The sequence below is a fragment of the Diadema antillarum genome, unplaced genomic scaffold, assembly GCF_040938485.1.
Source record: "Diadema antillarum isolate AM-2024a unplaced genomic scaffold, OU_Dant_1.0 scf00000129, whole genome shotgun sequence".
NCBI lineage: Eukaryota > Metazoa > Echinodermata > Echinoidea > Diadematoida > Diadematidae > Diadema > Diadema antillarum.
The window spans coordinates 1,471,833-1,496,247 of record NW_027271018.1 but is presented as its reverse complement, the minus strand read 5'-3'; the positions used below and the strand labels follow the sequence as shown (position 1 = coordinate 1,496,247).

General features: G+C 39.4%; 1 pseudogene; it reads left to right on the top strand.

Annotated features, from left to right (window-relative positions):
* Positions 1–1,933: 1,933 nt before the first annotated feature.
* LOC139720565 (prolyl 4-hydroxylase subunit alpha-1-like) lies at positions 1,934–24,267 on the top strand (annotated as a pseudogene).
* Positions 24,268–24,415: the final 148 nt, after the last annotated feature.

The window sequence follows — 24,415 nt, the reverse complement described above, 5'->3', positions numbered from 1 at the left end:
TATTGACCTAACTTTCAGCATATTTTCATTTGAATGTACAGGGCAATACTTCACTGCCAAGAAAAAGAAAACAAGAAAAGTAGTTGTACCATTCTTACAGAGAATGTTTTTATATGTACATTACAAGGTCTAACTATAGCTTTCTCATGCTGCCTAAAGTTAACAATCAGCTGGTAGTTAGCATTACACTAGCAATGTATGTTTGTTAAAAATGTTTCTATTCTTACAGTAACACAAATTAATGATTTTCTTTTCATCATGGAAATCATGTACTATCATCATGTTGCACCAGACGAGAGAGGAAAATATGCAAACAAATTACATATACATATATGCAAAGAATCTAGCAGAGAATATTATCATGAATTTGACTGATTGCCCTGTTGAATAATAAAATCAATTGCTCTCAAGGTTGAATTTTATTGTTCAAGAAGTTTCTATTCCTTGAACAACTTCTTGACGTGTTGACTCAAATGTAATGTGTGTGTGTGTGTGTGTGTATGTGTGTGTGTGTGTGTGTGTGTGTGGGCGGGTGTGTGATATTTAAGAGAGGCAGACGGATGGATAGAGGAATATACAAATAGATATTGGAGAGAGAAAGAGAGATGTGTATGTGCATATTCGAATTTGTTACAGGTTTAAAGTGCCATGAAAACTTACTGCCAAATAGGAAGAAGTATAATAGATGCAATGTTGATATGATTGCCAAAGAAACACAAACACAAAACCTGGAGGAAATTTGTATTATAATGTTAAGTGCAGCTGGGTATAGGTTTTAGCAAATTACTTAGGAGTGAGGCTGTTCAGAGTTAATCCTGATGGTTGAATAGGCCAATAATTCTGTGTAACCAAGTACATGGAAGAAGTTAAAGCAACTTGGAAATACCAGATGATGAGTGTAGATGCCACAAATTACTTCAAAATAGAGACGGGTAAACAAGTAACAGTATAGATGCATACAAAATTGTTCAATGCAGACGAAGTACATTTGTAACCTTTTATCTCAATTTTGACTCGTTTATTTTTAGGTATTTAGGTCTATATTTCTCGCAAAGGGGAAAATGTTTTGGACTTACAGGCTCAAAATGTCATACAGACAACAGTCAATTATTATGCACTCAACAAAACAAAACCCCAAACCATCTACTGTATTTGTTGTTTCATTTGTAATTAAGCCACTAATGCTACTTCAATTAAGAAAGCAAGGACAGCTAGCGTATAAGGTTATAGAGAGTTCAAATAAGACTGAATGAAGAGACACAATTGCTCCTCAGGAAATTAAAACAATGAAGTTCGGAATAAAAAGTTTCCATGCTCGGATAGCTGTTCATCTCTGGATCCTGCTAGGTAACTTTGACTTTGAAGCATTGTATATTGATAAAGGCAGTGTATCTGATAGAGGTAGAAAACTGAATGAGTGAACGATGCAGTGAACGAGGTACACTAGCTGTAGGTCATACCAGGGAATCCACCTCCCTGGTCATTCATTTGGCAAAAGACAGAAGAGATATTAGAACAGATGGGGGAAATGCATCATGAATTACAAAGACAATATAATAGGCCATATATTACATGGTGAAAATTCTAGCTCCCTGCTCTACCCATATTACAAGTAATTTTGTCCTTAATTGGTGTATATATGTAAAATCAGAGGGGTGTAATAGGGTTTTTTTGGATTGTTAAAGCGTAATTATTTTCGGTACCATATGCATAGCGAAACATTGTTTTCCCCCACAAAAGTGTACCGGTAATCCACTTACATGGAAGAACGAGTCACGATAGTGATTGTTCGATACAAAATAGTAAGTGGGCGCTCTTTCGAACATCATGAACAACAATGTACACGTGTAAATCTATCGAGCAAAAAGAGCTGATTCGGCGAATCTGCGCCGTCTACGTAGTCAGCGAGCGCGCACTCACGCACTAGTGTAAAAAAAAGCCCTGGAAGTAGGCTGCTACGTACACTATCTTTTAGGTGACGTTTTGAAACCTCTCCTCAGTTGCCGGGTATGTTATTTAACGAATATGTTTTCACAGTTATTCTAGGCTCGTATTATATGTATTATGGCCTGTTATGTGCCTCCGTTTATGCGATGTATTATAAACACTTATATCGGTGTAGTCAAACTATATCGCGCGTGTGTGATGGGGATGCAGTGTGGCTGGATCCCCGTGTGGATGCATATCGGTACGACAGCTACCTACCCCCGCGGCGGTAGCTGTGCCGTGGTGGTCGGTGGGTGGTTGGCCTTTTGCCCCTAGCCGCCAGCCTCTACACTGGACGAAGTCGCTCACTGCCATCCAGGCCAGCGCACCGTTGAACCATCCGTTGCAAGTGCAAGTGGGACAAATCGAAAGTAAATTCTGATGCATAGTGATGGTCTAGTTCACTGTCTATGACTCACGGGCAATCCAGGGGTTTAGGGGCGGAAGGCCGTTGCCCTCATTTGATATTTGCAAAGATTTGAGTAGGGCCATTGAGGGCCTGAAGCTGGATTTGAAGTTGACTAGAACCTAGGCTATAGATCTAGACTAGATCTAACACAGTTTAGTAATACTTCTGCATAAATTTATTGATACGGTACATAGGCAGAAAGATCCGTCTGGCCGGAGGACTCTTTTGTATTTTGCCATTAACGCTGTCCTCCGGAGGGGATCCGTGAAGCCAGACGCAGTCTCCGCTGAACATTCCCAGACGGACAGATACAGACCGATCGATCTTTCGGTCAAATTGATACGGTGCTTATACCGAAAGGTCGGTCCTGCACTGTATCACATCCAGATCTAGCCCCGGAGACCGCGCCGCCAGGCGCGGTCCTGGCGGCTTCCCCGCAGTTTCGCTTATGTTATAGTTCAAGTATTCTATGCGCTTGTGCAAGTGATTGTGAATTCTGTGAACATCGGTGAGCTGCTTATAAGACATCATTTTGTGCATCACAAGCAATGAAATGCATCAAACAGTCGCCGATGATAGTCATTTAGGTTTCATCGACCCATGTAAGTATTCCTAGTAGTTTCTGTTGAAAAATTAAGGAAATATAGCGCCGCAAAGGCACCCGTTTGTTCAACATGAAGATCTTTTATGGGAGCACGGCGCAGCCGCCACACTGCGTGTGGCGGCTGTCGCAGTTAATCCAGATCCAGATACTAAGAATCTTGCTAGACCTATATAGGATTAGTCAAGAGCTGATTACGTGATAAAGCATAGTTTTGCCTAGACAGAAAGATCCGTCTGTCCGGAGGACTCTTTTATATTTTGCCATTAACGCTGTCCTCCGTAGACAGACGGAAGGTTGCAGTACCCATTGCTGTGTGGATGTTCTTAACCACTGTCTCTATGGAAAATTGGGTGAGGTACCTCACCCTTCTCGATTGCATCTAATTCACGGCCCTAGGTCGGCAAATTTAAGCTTGTTTGGTGAATTTATTTTTTCAAGAATACGTTACACTCACCAGATTAATGAATAATCCAACATTTTAGGAGAATTTTCAACGTAAAACACAGCCTGTCGCGTCGTCACATTCAAACTGCAGAAACATACACTATGAATCTATTAGCCAATCACATGCGAGGTAGTTTCTACGTGTTTGTTTTACTAAAACACGTACCTCGCATGTGATTGGCTTAGCAATTGTTACAGATTCAAAATGGCGACTTACTGCTCGCGAACGGCGATGTTGCGATATCGATAAAATTTCTGAATTATAACCGAGGTTATGTGAGTATTTCGATTGCACAATGTGAGAAATTTATCCCAAATATTGCTGCATAATATGTCATGTCATGTCATACTTGTTTGAATGTAAAAAAGCTGTCTGAAATTTGGTTTATCGTAACGTTTGATCTGTGCGCGACTGCTCCACACAGGAGCCGCAATCATTGACTTCGGTCTGTATACGGAGGGGATCCGTGAAGCCAGACGCAGTCTCCGCGGAACATTCCCCGACGGACAGATACAGACCGATCTTTCGGTCAAAGTTTTGCCCATCAGTGGCATCACATCACCTGAGAATAAAAGTTCGTTACACTCTATGATGATAGTCATTTTGTTTCGCTGATCTCTTAGACCACACAGTCCTAAGGTGTGATATAACTTACAATTTTGAGTACGTGCGAAATAAAAGTGCGATGCACTGTGGTCTATCATTTGACCTGGGTCAAGTGATAGACCACAGTGCAACGCACTTTTATTTCGGTACCACGCGCAGGGCGCAGAGCAAATTTGTTGTTTTGTCATCTACGCGCATACATCTAAAGTGATAAACTACGTAGCCTAAGCCCTGAGGATACCCTAAGACAGCTAAAAACGGTTTCATATGTGGAATAAAGTGGGAATATCTAGGACCCTAGATGTGGAATATAGAGCAATGATCAACTTTTAGTTTCAGGCAGTGAGACAAACTATCACTTCCTCGGCGATCTGAATGTGTACGCTATCTTTCCTCAGCTACGCTTCGGAAAGATAGCTACATCCAGATCGCCTCAGAAGTGATAGAGTCAGTTCTAGTTTGTCCCATCACCTCCACCAATGTTGATTATTTGCTTAATAAGCAGTCCAGGGTGTTAGGGGGCTAAAATAGGCTTCTAACTTTAGCACAGCCATACATATATGGACTAAAAATCAATGTTACCCTAACTGCGACAGCAGCCGCCACACGAAGTGCAGCGCGGTCTCCAGGGCTAATGTTACCCCAACCTAACCCCACCCCGGGGCACTCCTTCTTATACTCGGTTATACTGTGGGAGCTTCGCGTTTGGGCTGGTCGCAGTTACCCTAACCTGAACTATACACAGCCCTGTCACTGTACACAAGTGTTGCACGGCGTCTGGTCGGGGGCTACCCTAACCCTAATCCTAAACTCTAACCCTTAGAATTCTTCACGTACAGTCATACTGTCTCGCGTTCTGGCTGGTTGCATTTAACCCTAACCCTAGCGCGGGCGCTGTAACTAATATGTGTTGGGTCACGATACGTGTTATGGGGTCGCTGGTGTGGTTATTCTAACCCTAAACTCTAACACTATTAAACCCTAAAGCCACGTGCACCTAACTAGTTAAATCGAATCATTTTTTTTTTATGCATAATCACATATTTAATTTTTTAATGTATAATCAAATTTTTTTTTCCAATTTTAATTTTCCGTAGCGGGGGTAGATCTACATATAGAACTCTTGCCTGGCTTCCCATATTTTGTACCACATTTAGTTGTGCTGAAGTTGGAAGTCTAAAATAATATAGCCCCCTAAAACCCACGATTGCTGATATCTAGACTCTAGTCTGTGACCCTGATTTACTCTAAGAGTCAAGATCTAGACCTTTCATTTGTTATGAAATTTACGTCATTGTTTTAAACACTGTTTCGAGTATCTGTCTTATTTATGATAAAGGTAAAAGTATAGTCTACACCATGCAAACCATCGGATTTGTCAGTCACATATCACGAACAAGGGTAGTAGTGTAGAAATAAAGTAGTCTCGCAGAACTAGTGGGGGTCATATACAGAGCGTATGAAAAAAAGTTACACTTTTGAAAAATTTTTCATGATTACATTTCAAAATGTTTCGGAGATTTCTTCATATTTATGGATGCCCAATAGTCTCATCTATCGAGTGCAATCAACAAAACAAATTTTTGTTCACACTTGGCTGAACACTGACGCTCTTTGTCCAGACTGTGAAAAATGACTTGCGCCAAACTGAAAGAACATGGGAAATTCAGCCAGCATTCCAAATAAGTGCTCCCAGAGTCCACTTGTCATTTGTGTGCAGTAGAATCCCTACCCATCTTCAGTATTATTGATGTTCTCTGTTTTCATGGGGGCCTTGTGTGTTTCAGGAACTGCACTTATGCTGGAAGCATGATGGACTCCATCAACAACAGGTTTGGGCTGCTTCTCTTCGTAATCCTCGGAGCCATGCTGGTAGACGCTGATGTCTTCACTGCGATGGAGGACTTTGAGAATGCCATCCTGGCCGAGACGAAGATGCTAGAGGTGGTGGACGAGTTCATCAGACAGGAGGAGAAGAAGCTGCAGAAAGTCAGAGAGTTAGTATCGGGTCCAGTGGCAAGCTGGCTCAGTTGGTGGCATGCCTGTCTGTCTACGCAGGGCTGCCAACTCTCACACATTGAGCGTGAGACTCACGCAATTCAACCAATTTTGACTGTCTCACTATGATAAACGAAATCTCACGCTAAACCCCCAAAATGGAATGTACATGTACATGACTACAAAAATAAATATATCTCTAAATTCTCTGATATTCTGAATATCGATAAGCCCAAGCCCAAAATTTCAAGATTTTCCCGCGTGGGTGTAAAGCTTAACCAATAATAATCGTTTTCGGTTCGCGCGCAAAGACGAGTTACTGGATTACGATTGGTTTCTACCTATACCATTTGCACTTGAGCATAGCTAGCTTGTACTTTTGGCAAATAACAGTACATGTATGGCTATGACGTGTGCTTTACATCGCTTTACATACACTGACTGTGTACGTAGTACGTACGTACATACGGCCGCACAGCAGGCCGCCAGGCGCTAGCCAGGAGGTCGCTCCGCTCCCTCGCAGTGTCTCACTTCAAACTCTCACTGAAGGTTGGCAGCCCTGCTATCGCTGTGGTCTTTTAGGTTCAAGGTGGAGGGAAACCAGTTTAGCTAACATTGTGTATTTAAACATGCTCTCATCCTCTCCCTTAGAGGCAAAACAGTCTATAGCCTTCAGATAGGACTGTAATTTAGGTCCTTTGTGTCAGTGACCCACACCTCAGGCATGAATTGACAGAAATCCAAACTTTAGTAACCTTAGCATTTTAGCAGAGTGTGTGGTACAAAAAAAGAAAAGAAAATAGAAAATAGAAACGGTGAAATGGTATGTCTCACACACTTATGACTATTGACAGAAGAAAATATGTGAATGATACTAACGTCTTGCAGTTTGCCCTAGGTAACTAGAAATAGTAGGGCCTAAGTTTGTAGTATCACTCAGACCTATTGAGTAATAAGGTGCTCTGTGTTTTAAATCAAATTTTTTGGTAAACCTAAGATAGGAAGATTGCAAAATGCTTTTTATTGCCCGCCATTTGGGTCCCACAAAAACTAGAGATGACTTATTACTTGTACTGAGATCTATGATTATGGTAAACGGCAGTTTTCATGTGTATGTTGATGTTTGTGTGACGAAAGATTTGCAAGTTATTTTGAGCATTCAATGCTCCATAGACTGATTGTTACCTTAATTTCCCATGTGTAGACTGCAACACTTTTTAATTTATGCAAGCTGCCACTTTTAGTTCATTCATTCTCCTCTTTCAACTTTCAGATTGACAGAAGATTTGCGTCATCTGAATCGAGAGTCATTGGAAAACACAGAGGAATTCCTCAGTCACCCTGTCAACGCTTTCATGTTGGTGAAAAGGTTCATCTGGGATTGGGTGTACCTGGAAAATACGATGAAAAACACCTTTCCATTAGGAGGTTTGTATAATCAAAGGGGCAGTGGATTAAAGATTGACATTTTTATAACTTTTATATATGGCTATCATAATATAAGCCAGCTATGATACAGCAATGGAAATTCAATTCATCACCATTTAAAACTGCTTTATAAACCAGTAACGTGAATAAGCCTTTGTGAAAGAATGCAGCAAATTCAAGAGTTTGTGCTATCTTTGTTTATCTATTTAGTCCCTTTTTAAATTAAATTCATTTGCATGTGTGCTAGCTGGGGGGGGGGGGGGGGGGGGAACTTGAAAAAAAGAGTCAAGAAGCATTGCAGAATTATTGCGCGAAATGTCAAAGGGGTGTATCCCCCCATCCCTTTAAGGGGGTAACGACAAATACCATGCACAAAGATGTCCACTCTGGATGAGATTCAAACTCTGGGATTTATTCGGAATTCGGAGCCTCATCTACTTTTCAATCACACCATCCTGGTCCCAAGACATCACCTGTCATACCAGTTCCCCATAACCCAACTACATCTCCTTTCACTCAGGTTACTATGCCAACGTCACAGCTCTGTGGAGGGAGGTGCCCGACCAGGAGGACTTTGATGGGGCCATAGAGGCCATCTTCCGACTCCAGGACACCTACATGCTGGAGGTGGCACAGATTGCCAGAGGGGAAATCCCCGGAGCAAGGAGCAACGCCACCCTGTCTGGTACGACCATTGATTTTTTATGCCTCCACCACGAGGTGTCGCCAGAGGCGTTATGTTTTCCGATTGTCCGTCTGTCCATCCTTCCATCCTTCCGTCCATCCTTCCGTTCGTCCATAATCAATTTAGGACAGCGTAACTTATAAACCATTTGAGGTATCCTTATGAAACTTGGCATATGTATGTGTGAGTGGACGAAGTTGTGCCTATCAACTTTTGGGTGCACATGCTCAAGGTCAATGGTCAAAGCAAAAGATCATCAAAGCTAGAAACAGGCAAGGATGGATAAAAGTGGTCCACAATAGATTTTGTGATAAAGAATTAGTGCCTAATCAATTTAGCTGTATTTGGGTCGATATTTCTTTGGAGTTTTGTTTGGGAGAGAGTATACTATCCCTATAAACTATCATACTTAAACTGCCACTTCTTAACCTGTTGAGGATGGGCTGATTTTGCTACAACACGCATTTCTCGTAGACACTTGCGCGAGTATACTCGGACTGCTCGTCCTCGACAGGTTAAATATCAATGTGTGTGGGTAGTTTTACAGATATTAGTTGTTACCAGTATATACCTTGTGACGTGAATGCAGCTTCAATTATGATTTTGTTTATCACTCATCCCCAGCACACCCATGCTTTGAGATTGGCAAGATGGCTTACCATGAGAAATCCAAGAAACGTGCCATCCCTTGGCTGAAGGAGGCCCTCGCCCGCTTCCAGAGAGAAGATGTTAGGGATGAGCGCACCTCCATGAACGAGTCGCAGATTCTTGACCATCTGGCGTTCGCACACTTTGCAGTGAGTCTTTGTTCAAATGGGCAGCTGTTTGATGGGTCTGAAATGCATAGACTTTGTGTAAGGGCCTCAAATTAGGACACATTGTAGACTGTTCTTGGATGGTAACTGCTTTTTTCCATTAATGCTATGCTGTAACCTAAAACTATACATGCCTACAAGCCTTAAGTCATAACATCATAATACTGTAAGACAAGAAATGTTCGTGTGCATTTTAATTACGTGAATTTCGCGAGAGCCAAGTTCAACAAAATCAAAATGCACCCTAAAGATCTTGTCTACACTATATGCATTGAACGTTAGAGGCAACTCATGAAAATTTCATGCTGCGAAATAAGGCTATTGGCTCCCATTCGTGAAAATTTCATGTCGCAAAAATATTGTGTTTTATAGTACATCTTTTCCCCTTTCTTTTACTGACAGGAAGAAGAATATGAGGAGGCTTTAAGTGTGACAGACATACTAATCGAAAAAGGTATGTATGTATATAATGGATTAAAGAGTAAACCTAATACTAGAGTAGTCCATGGTAAAGTCAGTACTGTGGACGCAGAAATTTTCACGTATTTTGTGCTTCTCTGGGCTAGCAGAAATTCTAAAACCAGCGAAAATATCTTCACAATTTTATCTACACGTGTTGAATGGGTTTAGAATTACACAGCGCGAATTAAAAAACCTGTAAATATGTTTTTGAGCCACCCAGCACAAAAATATTGATGTTTGCAGTTATTTGTAGTTTGTTGTTATTTTACATAGATGTCAATACAAATTATGTCTGACTGTGTTTCCCAAAACCCACACACATGTTGCACAGGTTCATTCTGTGGTAGGCTTGATTATGTGTCTTTATTGGTAATCAAGGTTCCTATGGGGTTTTCACTTTGTTTTCCCTGAAGCTTGGATTCACGTAAAATTAAGTATGAGCCAATATATTATCAGTTTTTGCAAGATGACAGTATGTTTCAGATTTCACTTCTTTTTCTTCATTTTCCACCTTTGCGCCACATGAAAATGTGCTTGAATACTGTGAGAAAAAAAGATAGCAAAACCATTAGAAGTAAGTTTAATATTTCTTTAAATAATCATAGTGGAATGCCCTTTGTGGGTGTGCTGAGTTTCATGGTAATCTCATAATCCCTTCATAGCAGTAGATATTAATTTCAGACTCTATTCTGTCCCGTATTCAGTGAAGAATATATCAGAGCACTTTAAAAAAGATCACTACTAGATAAATCTGTTCCTAAAAAGTAACAGTCCTCCACATTTAGTTTTTCATCTTTATCTGGATGATAGGTTAAGGAATATCCAGTTTTGAAGGGTTGTAATGTCATTGTAAAGCTGAGAATCTCTTCTTTCAATGTTTGACCCACACTATAATGACAAATCTTGTTTGGCGACTTTTTTGCTAGTATTGTGAAATATTTGATGCGTATCCATGCAGAGCCTGATCTGCTGCGGTACCAGGACAATAAAAACTACTTTCAGTACATGCTGAACAAGAAGATGAAACCACGAGGTGAGATGGGGGACTTGAAAGGGCTAAATTATGAGGAGGAGGAGGAGGAGGGAAGCAAAACGGAAAAAGAGCCGGAATACACCGAGTGGACACGATACAAGGCGCTGTGTCGTGGAGAAGAGAGAGCTTTGAAGGTATTTCATTCTGATTCCCCATTTGTCAAACAACTCCTACTTGATATTACTAGTACAGCAAACAAATCAATTAACTCACTGTATCTAGGCTATTTGGTGATTGATAACATATAAAATGTTTCATATACTTTTTGTCGAGCCCACAGGAGGTGAGGAGAGACTAAGGGATCGCCTGCGGCGTCCGTCCGTCCGTCCGTCGTCCGTCCGTCCGTCCGTCCGTCCGTCTGTCGTCTGTCCGTCCGTCGTCTGTCCGTAACGCTACAAAAACTTCAATAACTCTTTACTCTGGGCTTCAATTGCAATCAAACTTCGAGGGAAGAGGGGTCATACAAAGTTTCACATTTTACCATATATATATGAAAGTCACCTCAAGGTCAAAGCTCACAGGCAGGGGTCAATGAACTTTAGGGCCCAATGTTAAGTTTTTATGGTGCGTTTCTATTATGGGTCATAACTTTTGATCCATAACTCCATTTGTAACCAAACTTGGATGGCAGATGTCCCCTGGGAAGTGGATGATCACCACAAGGTCAAAGGTCACAGGCAGGGGTCAACAAACTTTTAGAGCCCAATGTTAAGTTTTTATGGCGCGTTTCTATTATGGGTCAAAACTTTTGATCCATAACTCCATTTGTGACCAAACTTGGATGGTAGATGTCCCATGGGGGGTGGATGACCAGTACAAGGTCAAAGGTCACAGGCAGGGGTCAACAGACTTTTAGAGCCCAATGTTAAGTTTTTATGGCACGTTTCTATTATGGGTCATAACTTTTGATCCATACATCCGTTTGTTACCAAACTTGGATGGTAGATGTCTCTTGGGGAGTGGATGGTCACCACAAGGTCAAAGGTCACAGGCAGGGGTCAACAAACTTTAAGGGCTCAATGTAAAGTTTTTATGGCACGTTTCTTTTTTGCCATAAATTTTTACTCTTTTATATCTCTTTTTATCTGTTATATCTCTTTTTTTTATCTGTCATATCCCATTCGCGTACAATTTCTTGTACGCGAATGGGCGAGACACATTATGGCACTTGCCTTGTTGATAAACACATGATGAATAATTTTGAGATAAAATTTGATGAGTGTCAAGAGAATATTTCATGGCTGTACACTTTTTTGGCATAAACATTTAAATGTCATTTTATTTTTCCAACTTTTGTTGAAATAGAACAACACAACAGATGACTTTATATCATACTTGAATGTTTAACACAGATGAAGGAAGATTCAGTTTTCTGTCTGATATCTTCTCAACAGTGGTTGCTATTAACATGATTAACATGATCCCATTTATAGAAGTTAAGTAAGTCTATGTTATCAACTGCAGTAGACTCTGCATTGTAAGTCAAATATGATGAGATATGAGAATAAGCCTCAAGTTTAGGCATTGTCGACCATACACAATGTGATTAACACACACTTTCGTGTTTTGTTTTTGTTTTTTGTCTCATTCTACTTCTATTCAGGCAAACTTAAACTTGTCCGACTTTGTCAGTTGATTCAATGACTTCCATTAATTACTTTGATCAATATATCGCAGGGGCAGATCCAGGAATTCCGCAAAGGGGAGGCGCCTTTGCAAAATTAAAGGGAGAGCGCACGCACCCCCAATTTTTTTCATCTTATTTCTTTTGTTTTAACCAAAAATAATGAGGGGGCACGTGCCCGGTGCGCCCCCCTCTGGATCCGCCACTGCATTGACCGTAGGTACTTTATACCACTGAATGATGCTATAGATGCAGAGCCATCTTTTTTATGCCTCCGCCACGAAGTGGTGCCGGAGGCATTACGTTTTCGGGTTGTCCGTACGTCCGTCCGCATTCGTTTACGTGATAACTTAAGTAATATTGACTGGAATTTTACCAAACTTGGTCCAAGTATAAAGTATGATGGGGCAATTATTTGATTAGATTTTGGGTGAAATCGGCCAAAGGTCAAATCATGAATTGTATCTGTTTACGCGATAACCTAAGATTGGATCAAGCAAATTTCACCAAACTTTGTCCAAGGATGATGTATGGTAGGACAATTACTTGATTAATTTTTGAGTGAAATCGGACAGAGGTCAAAGTTCAAAGATCAAGGTCAAATCCTAAAATTTATCTTTTTACGTGATAACTCAAATTGGATGAAGCAGCTTTCACCAAACTTGGTCCAAGGATGATGTATGATACGGCAATTAGTTGAGTAGATTTTAGTGACATTGGCAAGAGGTCAAAGGTCAAAAGGTCAAGGTCAAATGCTAAAAATGTTGCTAAAAATGTTGCGATTTCCCCATATCCATGCAATGCCCAAAGGTATTTTCTTGAAACTTAGTGTAGACATGTACTACTGCATAAAGATTCTCCAGAGAGAGTTTCATGTCATAAGGTCAAAGGTCAAAAGGTCAAAGATTAGGTGAAAATGTTACAATTTCACTTTTTTCACAAATGGTTCAATGTATCTTCATGGAACTTGGTACATACACATGTACTGACTGGCAGGGATTATCTAGGGAATTTAGGGGTCATGGGTCAATAGTCAGGGGTCAAAGGTCAAGGTCAACTTGTCAAAATCTTACTATTTCCCTCATATACTAGTATATGCAATGCTTGCATTATTATTTTAAAAACTTAATATACCTGTATATACATGTATTACCTAATGGAGATTCTCATGGAAATTTTCTGCCAGAAGTTCAAAGGTGAAGGGTCAAGGCCAGGTTTAAATGCAAAAAAAAAAAATCTATTTTATACTGTAATTACACTCTTTCTTTATACCTTGAAAATTACTCAATGCATAAACTTATGAAAGGGTCAGTCAGAAGTCCAGTAAAAATCCTCAATTCCCCAAATACATGTACCTGCACTATTTAATAGACAATTATAGCAAATGTAGTTCAAGGAAAGTGAACATTCAAGATATTTCTGACAAACCTGTCATTTCAGTATTTTGCCAGTTATGTGAAACTGTTATCTCACATTGTGAAGACATTGTACTATACACCTATTGGGAGAATCATGCATTATGGCGGAGGCATCAGTCGCCATAGCGACATTTCTAGTTTTTTTCCTGTGTACTTATTGCACCATCTCTCTTTTGTAGTCGCACATTGATTCCAAATTAGCAATAAATCTGAAAACCACGCTGACATATGAGATGATATTTTACACTTAATTTTCACACATTCTAAATGATAGATTGCTAAAATAACTTAACAAATATATTTCACTTTGACAGGTTATCAGAAACAGTACATTGTTAAGCTGCAGCTACCAGCATCACAACCATCCATTGCTCTTGCTCCAACCTGCAAAAGAAGAAGTGGTCTTTGATAAGCCCCGTCTCATAATCTTCAGGGACGTCCTCCGTGACAATGAGATCAAGTTCATCAAGGAACTAGCCAGGCCTATGGTAGGCGGTGCCCACACCAAGCTCCTTCCCCGATAGTCTCATCCCATTCTGGGTTCCTCCCATAGAGAGCAGCCCCATATGGTTTTACCCCTCCAGGATTGTCATACCAATCCTTTAAGCTCTGTTGGTGGACTAGGCTCTCCCAACTTAGGAGGTTCATTCTTTGACAGAGCTCCTTCATTGGAAGAGCCTTTTTGTGATTAGTTTCTTCCCCCAGAAGTGCCTCTTAATATGTTCAGGAAGGGGGAGGTGGGGGGCAACCACAGTCCCCTTCCCCCCTGCCAGGTGCTCCACTTGTCTTAGGGTCCCGCCACTTTAGATTCCCCCCTTAATTCAGCCCGTAAAATACTGGGGCAGCTTTGCTGCGGAAGTCATCCTCTTCTCATTATTCAGTTGGAACCTCTGAATTTCTCTGCATATCATATATTGGAAAAACAAACAATTACTATATTATATACTGTAAAACATTGAATATTTTGCAAGGTTGATCATTTCATGAGTGACTGAATTTGCGATTACAAATTGCAGTGATGAAATAAGAGATGAATGTTATCCTTTTCAGGAGAGATATAAGTGATTTTCCACCTTGAATTATAATGATTATACAGAGCATTTTTGTATTAAGTCTCATAGGAGTCATTAATTCTGCCAAAGAAGGAGGAGGTTAAGTGATCATTGATGTTAGCTTGTCTGTTTGCAAAGTAACTCAAAAGTTGTGTATGGATTAAACAGAAACTTGCATGAAATGTCGATATTGACACAAGGAACACCTCATTCAATTTTGGAAGTGATCCGGGAATTTTTCGGATTTTTGAAGGATTTTTTCATATTTTGGCATATAAGGTCAATGAACTTATATGCTGCGCGTACTTCAAGCTGCGCTTCAAGCTGCTTCAAGCTGCGCGTACTAGAGGTTTAGATACGCACACTAAAGCGCGCACTTGGCAAGGTGCCATGCAATGTCGTAAACAATAGGCTTTTATTTTGGGAAATTACATGGATGTAAGAATGGAAAAATCTCTTTGGGTTGAAATGAGGTGCTGGCTTGGCGGAGGTCTGTGCGCCTCAAGTGCCTTTCTAGTTTTGCAAGTATCAATCAGCTGACAAAGAACTTCGCCAAAAAAAATAAAATGAAAACACCACAAATATATCGCTGATACAGTATATGAACAAAAGGGAGCTTAAATGAAATCAACTGCATTTTTTTAGTATTCTACCTTCAATTTCTCGTAAAACTTGTAGTAAAAAGATTAGGCACAAATCCACAGAAATGTGGTTCCTGGACTTTATGGAATGTTTTTCATTTTCTTTCTTTCTTTTGAATGGACCTCACACCAGTGATAGGTTCTTTCCTTTGGCAAAATTCTTCCATCACTGTTTGTCATACCACGGGAATCCTGCCCTTTTGAAAATGACTTTTTGAAGGAATTTGTTATCATGAGGTTCTCCATTAAAAAGTGTACTTTTGTAACTTTGTCCCCTCATAATGATGACCTATCATCATGGGTTAACTTAACCCATTTTTGTGACCACACCCTCATATAAAGCTGGTGCTACAATGTATGAGTGGCTCCTCCCAGCACAAGGACCCCTTGACAAATTAGAATTACATCCATGTCAGACCCTGCTAGGCAAGGTTTGTCCAGTGGCTGGCCTACCAATTACTAGCACTTCATTTGCTCTCTGATGGTTGGCCCCTCCCATTGCTGCTGATTCTTTATAGGCCCCTCTCATGATTGGGTGCCTTAGTTTCATTTAGGCCCCGCCCATGATGGTCACCTGCCTCCCAAACAAGTACATGTAGTACTATGCCTGCCATTGTTCAAAGGATTCCACAGGCTGTTGTTTGTGTCACAGAATATTGATTGACATCATGTTTTTCCCATGGTATTCATACAGGCTTTAAAGGGATGGTGTAGTTATGGTTTAGATGGGGATTCATGTTTTAACTTTTTGCAAAATAATTACGAACTGATTACATGAAATATTGAAGAGCATATACTTAATAAGAGGAATTAAAAAGTAATGTGATGAAAATTTGTTTTGAAGTGGCTGAGATATGTAAAAACAAAGAAGTCCTAATAAAAGGTGGGACCCTCCTTTTATTAGGACCACTTTGTTTTACTTTGTTTTTTGATATTTCAGCCATTTCAAAAACTGATTTTGATCAAATAAACTTTTAATTCCTCTTAGATTTTATGCTCTTTGATATTTCTCATAAATGGTTTCTAATTATCTTGTGGAAAGTTCAAACTAAAATCCACATATCAGCCAAAACTACACAATCCCTGCAATCAGGAAGGTTGTGGTTTGTGTCATAAACAATGTATGGCAATTTATGTCCTGTTTGTCCAAAGTTTGATGAATTGACTATAAATCATTAGTGCTGGGGCCTGTGTTCTTTGATGATAATTTATGCCATGTTTGTCAAAAGGTATACATATGTCCAAAGAGCACTTTACGCTCTTAAACCGAGCAGAGATATTTTGATGTGGTTATCAACAGATGATCTCCTCAGACGGTAATGTTTCCGTACGGTCATCGAAAATAAATCACAGCATACTTTCTGCATCATCTGAAATAAACGAAGAAACTATTATCTGGCAGATCACGAGCAAACACATAGCAAAACAAAACAACCCATTGGCAGTCTTTCATGAGAACATCAATTTAGTAAATGCTGGATAACCATGAAGTGTTCTTTTTTTTTTTCAACTTCTGATCCATACATTGTGTTTCATATTTGTATTGTGAAGGAAGAGAGAGCATAAAGAGAGTAAATTTGGGTAGTATGTCCACTTATCTTCTTTCAACTGAATGGGGAATTTTAATACATCTTATTGTCAGAGGGAAGTTTTGAAATGGCGCTGTTGTGCCGTAAATTGTGATTCTGCAAATATCTTGAATAGCACACTAGTTTCGATAAACTGAAAGAGAACCTCCGCTTCCTGCTCCAGTTGATTTTTCTGAATAGAATAAAATTCAACAAAATCGTGACTAAGATTATGAAATTGCTGGAAAAAGTTGAAGTTGCATATTTTCAGATATTTTGCTAGTTGTCATACGATTGTGACATTAGTCATGAGCTTGTGTTTAAATGAAGTACCTGGTAAAGGTGCTGTCTCCTCACACGCCTGCCTTTCGCTTGCGCATAAAATGTTCTTTAAAGTTCCTTTTTGTGAGATGAAGGAAGAAGAGCTTAAATTATAGTTCTTTCAATCAAATTATCCTAGAATTGTACTGGTTTGGCAGCAATGATATGCAGAGTGAAGCAAGATAGAGGCAATGTTGTCATCACCTTGTCTAATTTGCATAATTTATGTGATTTGAACAAATATCATTTATTTTTTATGGTTTTTTGAAAGTATGTTTAACTTTTTAAAAGATGCTCTCATTTTTTTATTTTGATAGTCCTTTTTCCAAGAAAGCTTTCTGTGTTTTTGTATTTGGTTGACTTTATTTATATTTCGTAGACAAATTGAGCATGAAATGGTGGACCTCTTTGAACATTTTTACAAATGTGTCTCCACAGAAGGGGACAACCCTGCCCCTTTAACAGTTGGACGATGATTGTGTAACTAGTGCACTCTTGGCATTGAGTCCCAAATATGGCCAACTCCTGTGAATGTTGTTTTGTTGTGTCATCACCAGCAATCTTAGCTCTGCAGGCAAAGTCACAGAAATCAGCGTGAAGATTTAGTCAGTAACTTTTGATGAGCCTTATCATTTAATGAACTGACCAGGCGTATCAAATTTTACTATATTCACCTACAAATTTTTGTGACTCTGCCTGCATCTCACATTCAATAGCAACCTGCTGGCACTAATCCTCACTAATTTTCTAATAATATTTTTAAACGGTTTGGGATCATTCTAGGGAATGCATGTTACTTGTGGTTCAGTTTAATGAAATAACTATATGAGATTACAAGAAATTGCATGCTCTAATACAACACAATGGCATACCATACAATACAGTTCATCATGCACAACACTGGAACATGTGCATTGCATTTATAACAAAGCACCAATTCAAGTCATAAAGGATGCCATATTTGCATTAGTTTAAAAAAAATATATATATATATATATTATAAAGCTATATTCCTGATGATAACTACATCATTTACTGCCTGAAAAATTAACCTCTCATTTGAAAAATAGAACAAAATATATTCCAGCTTTTAACCGTGCTCAGTATAACCACATCTCCTTTACAAAGATATCACTAGTTCCATACTTAATTTTATTGAGTTATATCAATCGGCTTGATTACTATCCATTTACTTCTAAACGTGCATGCTATGGTGTGTGTGAAATAGTTTGACACAGTCCTTTGTACTTGTTTTATTGAGTTACTTTATGTTACATAAATGAGAGCCATAGTGGATGCTTAATACAAATGCCCTTTTGTATATACATTGTATACGTCATCATAAAAATGTGTGATTTCACCTTTGAAATAGAGATAATAGAATGTACCTCAAGTATTAAGATAGAATTTTCATTTCTTTTCCCAGAAATGTGGAGAAGAGGGATGACAAGTAGATCTCATAAATTGATCAAACAGTATACATGTAATTGTCTGAATAATCTTTGAGTGAGAAAGATTGGGACTGTACAGGGGTGCACATAACGAGACCGACACCCACGAGTCATACAGCTCATGAGTTCGACACTAAGCAAACAAGGTCCACGAGACCGACACATTTATAAACCCCGTGTTGTATCTGTCAAACTCGTGGGCTGTTTTTACCTAGTGTTGGTCTCATGGGCTTTATTTGCCTAGTGTCGAACTCATGGGCTGTAGGACTCGTGGGTGTCAGTCTTGTGGGATGACCCCCTTTACAGGGCATTGTGTGTCGTGAACCCACCTGCAACTGTAATGCTGCTCACGTGATGGGAATCCCTGCTAAAGCAAAGACACAAAATTGACCCCCCCCCCTTCCCACACCCCTCCATTTTGTGCCCTCAAGATACATGTAGATAGTTCCTCTCAAATATGTTTCAATGTTTTCTCTGTATCTCTGCCACATGGCTGCAAGATTCTTTCTCTGATCCTAGATTTTCTTTATAAAAAAAAGAGAAGAATTCTGTTGAAAAATTAAACAGAGAGAGGAAAAACTAAGAATTAGTCCATACTTTTTTCGTGCTGCTCTCCTGTATAACCTAATATGGCTAACTTTTTCGTCACGTCCTAACCCAGTGACCATGCATGCATGTTGCTAACTCATTCACAGCTGCAGAGGGCCACTATTTAGAACTCCACCCAAGGCGCACTGGAATATACCAAATTTCGCATCAGCAAGAGCGCGTGGCTGAGGCGTAACGAGAGTCACACCATTGATAGGATATACCGGCGGGTCGAGGCCTACACTGGACTGTCCCTGGCTACAGCCGAAGACTTTCAGGTAAAATGTGCCGCCGTGCAGTCAGAACTTCCATCATCTTACTCTTTTTTTTCTTTCTTTCTTTCTTTTTTTCTTTAAGTTATTCAAATGCACTTGAGTTGCTACATTTTTTTTTTTTTGGGGGGGGGGGAGGGGAGCAACAACCACATTCCCAAATAAAAAACATTTTTCATATGTATTCTATGGTCACCTTTATTTGTTGTGAGTGAAGAGGCTAGGCTGTCAGGAAGAATTTGTGAAGAAATTTAATGGTTGGAGTGATTGGATGAAATTTTATTATTTTATTCAGAACATCCCTCAAAGTGTACAGGAAGATACTGAAAAATGGAGGAGAGTCTATATGTCCAACTTAAGAATGGGGGGGGGGAAGGGGCAATGGTCTGATTTTCTTTTTGTCCTTTCTGTTTTTTTGTTGCTGTTTCCATCTTATTATCCACACCTGAAATGCTAGAATATGGCATGACTCAAAAGATCAAGATTTAATAGTGTATTATGTAACCTCTGTTTTCTGTGTACTAGAATAGGGACACAGGTACATCAGTGTAGTGCGTTACAAGCAATTGAGCACAAATCTTGTGGTTAGCTCACTTTAATGAGACCTAGTAAAAATGAGACCTAGTAAGGTCTTAGAAAATGGATGGAGAGCAGAGTTACCTACTCTGTCACTTTTTGTGTTGTCCAACAGTTCTCTTTTTTTTACTTTGACCCTCAGGCAGTAAACTATGGACTAGGAGGACAGTACGAGCCACATGTTGACTTTTCTTCGGTAAGGAATAGGCACGCGTATTGCAGTGGAATGGTGTTCGAAATGTGATGATATTAATTTTGATGTTGATAGTGATATTGATGTCAATGATGCTGTTGCAACTGGTGCTGGTGATGATGATAATATTTATAGCGTTGATACAGACAATGGTGAGGCTGACAGTGTTGGTCTCTGATGATGAAGATGATTGTGTTGACAGTGATGATCATGAATGATGTGGTGATGACTTTGCTGACGCTGATGATGTTGATAAATCATTTTGTAGATGAATTCTATTTTAACACCACAGAGAGCTCCATGCACGAATGAAGCTCCAAGTAATGATTGATATCTCATGCAAAGAAAACATGCTTTGTTCATCTTAAACATGACTTAAAGATGGTCATCTCCATTATGAACCAGCCACCACTGGTTCCACTCCAATGCCATTGTTCATAGAGAACTGTTTCTTCTGTGAATTGAGATCCTCACCTTTGAACTCTAGTGCTCTCTGTGAATTTCCAGGTTCTGTGTTTAATGAAGTTGCACAGGTCAGAATGAATGTACGTGTTCATAATGGTGATTTCCGTATTTGTTGTTCTTGGTGTCTTTTAATTTATGGTGCTTCATATTAAATTCAAGATTTTTCTCTTGCAGTTTCTGTCTCTCTTTCTTTTTGCCCCACAGGAAAGGAGAGACCGTGCAATAGGAGACAGAATTGCAACACTTTTGTTCTATGTGAGTATTTTCCACAAACTGATTTCAGTAGTGCTTATTACCAACAGATGCATAGGTGCTCATTTTACTGGTCAGAGGAAAATGGACAAGTCCTTACAAAGCCTGTATTTTGACTGTCAAAAGTGGTGGATATTTGTGTATTTAGAGGGAGATGATTCCATTATGAGGCAGAAAACCAAGAAAGAACTTAAATTTCGTATCAGTGTTGTGCTGCATCAGATGTAATTATAGGGTGTTTCACATGTAAGTATGATTATGTTATGGGTTTTGTTGGTTTTTATACCTCCGCCACGAAGTGGTGCCGGAAGCATTATGTTTTCGGGTTGTCCGTCCGTCCGTCCGTCCGTCCGTCCGTCCGTCCTTCCGTCCGTAATGAATTTTGTGGACAGCGTAACTAAAAAACCTTTTGAGGTATCCTAATGAAACTTGGCATGTATGTATATTAGGGGGTGAAGTTGTGCCTATCAACTTTTGTGTGCACATGCTCAAGGTCAAAGGTCAAAAGGTCAAGGTCAAATACGTAAAATTTCACTATTTCCACCATATCTATGCAATGCCTGAAGATATTTTCTTGAAACTTAGTGTATACATGTATTACCCAATTAAGAGTCTTTGGTGAAAGTTTGGGGTCATGAGGTCAAAGGTCAAAAGGTCAAGTAAAAATATTAAAACTTAACTTTTTTCTCTGTATCTTGGAAATTGTTCAAGGTATCTTCATGGAACATACTATATATACATGTACTGACTGGCAGTGAATATCTAGAGAATTTAGGGTTCATAGGTCAAAGGTCAGGGGTCAAAGGTCAAGGGCAACACTTCAAAATTTTACTATTTCCCTCATATTTATGCAATGCCAGCAGGATTATCTTCTTTTCTTTTTTTTTACACTTGGTGTATACATGTATAACCTAATAGAGATTCCCTGGAAGCTTTCTTTTTTCTTCTTTTTTTTTTTTTGTTTGCCTCAAAGGTCAAAAGGTCAAAGATCAAGGGAAAGTGCTGAACTAACTTTTTCCTCCATATCTTAGAAGTGGCTCAAGTTATCTTGAAACTTACTACATATTTATGCGTGTTGTGCCTGACAGTGATATTCCTATGAATTTTAGGGTCAAAGGCCAGATAAAAATGGTAACAATGAACTTTCATTATAGAAATTGCACTTTTTCTCCATACCTTGAAAATTACTCAATGCATAAACTTATGAATGGGTCAAAGTCAAGTTAAAGTCCTTAAATCCCCAACTACATGCTCTCCTATTCATCCAATTAAACCTAGGTCAAGGAAGGTGAACATTCAACACATTTGTGACAAACTTGTCATTTTAATATTTTGCCAATTTTGTGAAAATGTAATCACACATTGTCTACATGTACTATAGACCTATTAGGAGAATCGTGCATTATGGCGGAGGCATACCAGTCGCCTTAGCGACATTTCTAGTTGTTTTTGTTTTTTGCTTTATTTGTAGGTGGCCATTACACTGTAGAATTTTGAATTATAATACGTATCTGCTCATTTGCAATATGAATGCAATGGAAGTCCAATAGTTCTGAACGCCTCTATGTAACATTGCATTCCAGCTATTAAAAGTTAAACCTCACCAGGTCTCAGCTAGGGCACTACAAAGGTGATATTTGACCAGATTTTCATTTGTATCTTTGTTAACTTTGCCTGTGTATGTTTTGCATGGTATACACTCCGTGACGATGACAGGTTTTTCACAATTTTGTATGTCCCTTGATTTACTTTACACCCTCTCCAATGCATTCAGTTGTAACTGCAGTTGGGCCACAATACACTGACATTGATGTTATCTTCTCCCACCTCTCCTTGTCACAGTTAAATGATGTTGATGCCGGAGGATACACAGTGTTTCCATTGGTAGGAGCAAGGATACCACCTGAGAAGGTACCATTTAAATTGTACCAGCACGTTGAGATCCTCCGTGACATCCACTACTGTGGGAGTTTGCCATAGATTTTTGCCTAATTTATGTGTTCAAAGCTATCCATTACGGAGAAATCTGCATTACAGATAGCTTACACTACAGTGCACAATGATAGTACCTTTGCATCAAAAATCACAATCTTAACTGTTTTCTGGGAGTGAAAAATCATTCTGTTGGGGATGAGATTACCTGTATTACAAGAAACACTGGAATTTCATGATAATCTCAAGCACATAGACATTGCTGGTAGCCAACCAATATTATGCATATTTATGGCAAAGTGCTTGCCATGCCCATCCACTTTACATAACTTTGAACAAGTCATGCAGAAAAGGCGTAGCGTAGATGAATTTATAAGTGAGTGGAATATTGCCATACCCAACTCTTGTCAGAATTAGACAAGAAACTAGACTCCTACTTTGATGTTTGAATTGATTTCTACAAGCTGGAGATTTTTTTTTTTTCCCTAAGAGTGATGAGCAATCTATTCACAGAAAAAGTTCATTTTTTTTTAGCTCGAGTTGAAACATTCAGGGTGATACACTATGACATGCTGTCTTCATATTCATCCCCGCATACCAGGGCTCTGCGATATTCTGGTACAATCTACATAGGAATGGCTCGCCGGACCGTGACACAAAGCATGCGGCATGCCCAGTGCTGGCAGGTTCAAAATGGGGTGAGTGAATATCTGAGTAATGGCAGAATGACCTTGATTTACCATATCTAAAGTGAGGTCATATAAGATGAGCCATTCTATTGTAAAGAAAGTTTTAGCTTGTACTCTAAAGTTTCTAAAGTTTGAAATTATTAACTTGCTCTTTGTGGAGAACTTATTGAGGAGTTGTACTCTGCTGATTTAGTTTGGATTCCCATAAGACACCATTTTCAATTGTTTTGTTTTGTTTTAATTTGTTTTACAGATTCAAATATCACTGTGTCCTAGATATTTGTGTGCTGTCACCTGACCAAGCAATTGCCTGTTAAAATTGGGCTGCTTCCATTTTAAATACCTTTCTCATTACTATCTGTTAGGCTATCAGCACTGTGAGTAATGGGAGTGCTACAACTTGTATGATTTAAAAATGATCTTGTGCAAAATTAGAAATGAAAAAAAAAAATCACAATCATGCTGCCATAGATTTGTTTTTTAATGAGTAATGCAATGCTGCACACTGGCACTGGTCCGAAGATATCCCTGATTAGTAAAAATTACTGTCGGACCAGTAACTCTTTCAGAAATTTACCAGTAAAAAATGGAAAAACTGGTTATCTACTGGTCCGACAGACAGGTCAGACTAGTAAACGAAATGGGTTAGTGAATAATGGAATATTCTCTTCATTCTCACACAGTGGGGAATATATGGGCGCATGAATATGGCCAGGAGTTCAGGAGACCGTGTGGACCTCGCGAAGAGGAGTGACAGACAAACAACATCTCCCTCTTACCTAAACGCCTTTTTTGTGTAGATGCCTTTTCTTCGCCCTTTCAAAGGGCCATTTTTTGTTTCATTTTTTCGTCAGTGTAGTCTTGAAACTGCTGAGTGACACTGGCCAATCTTGCCAAAAGCC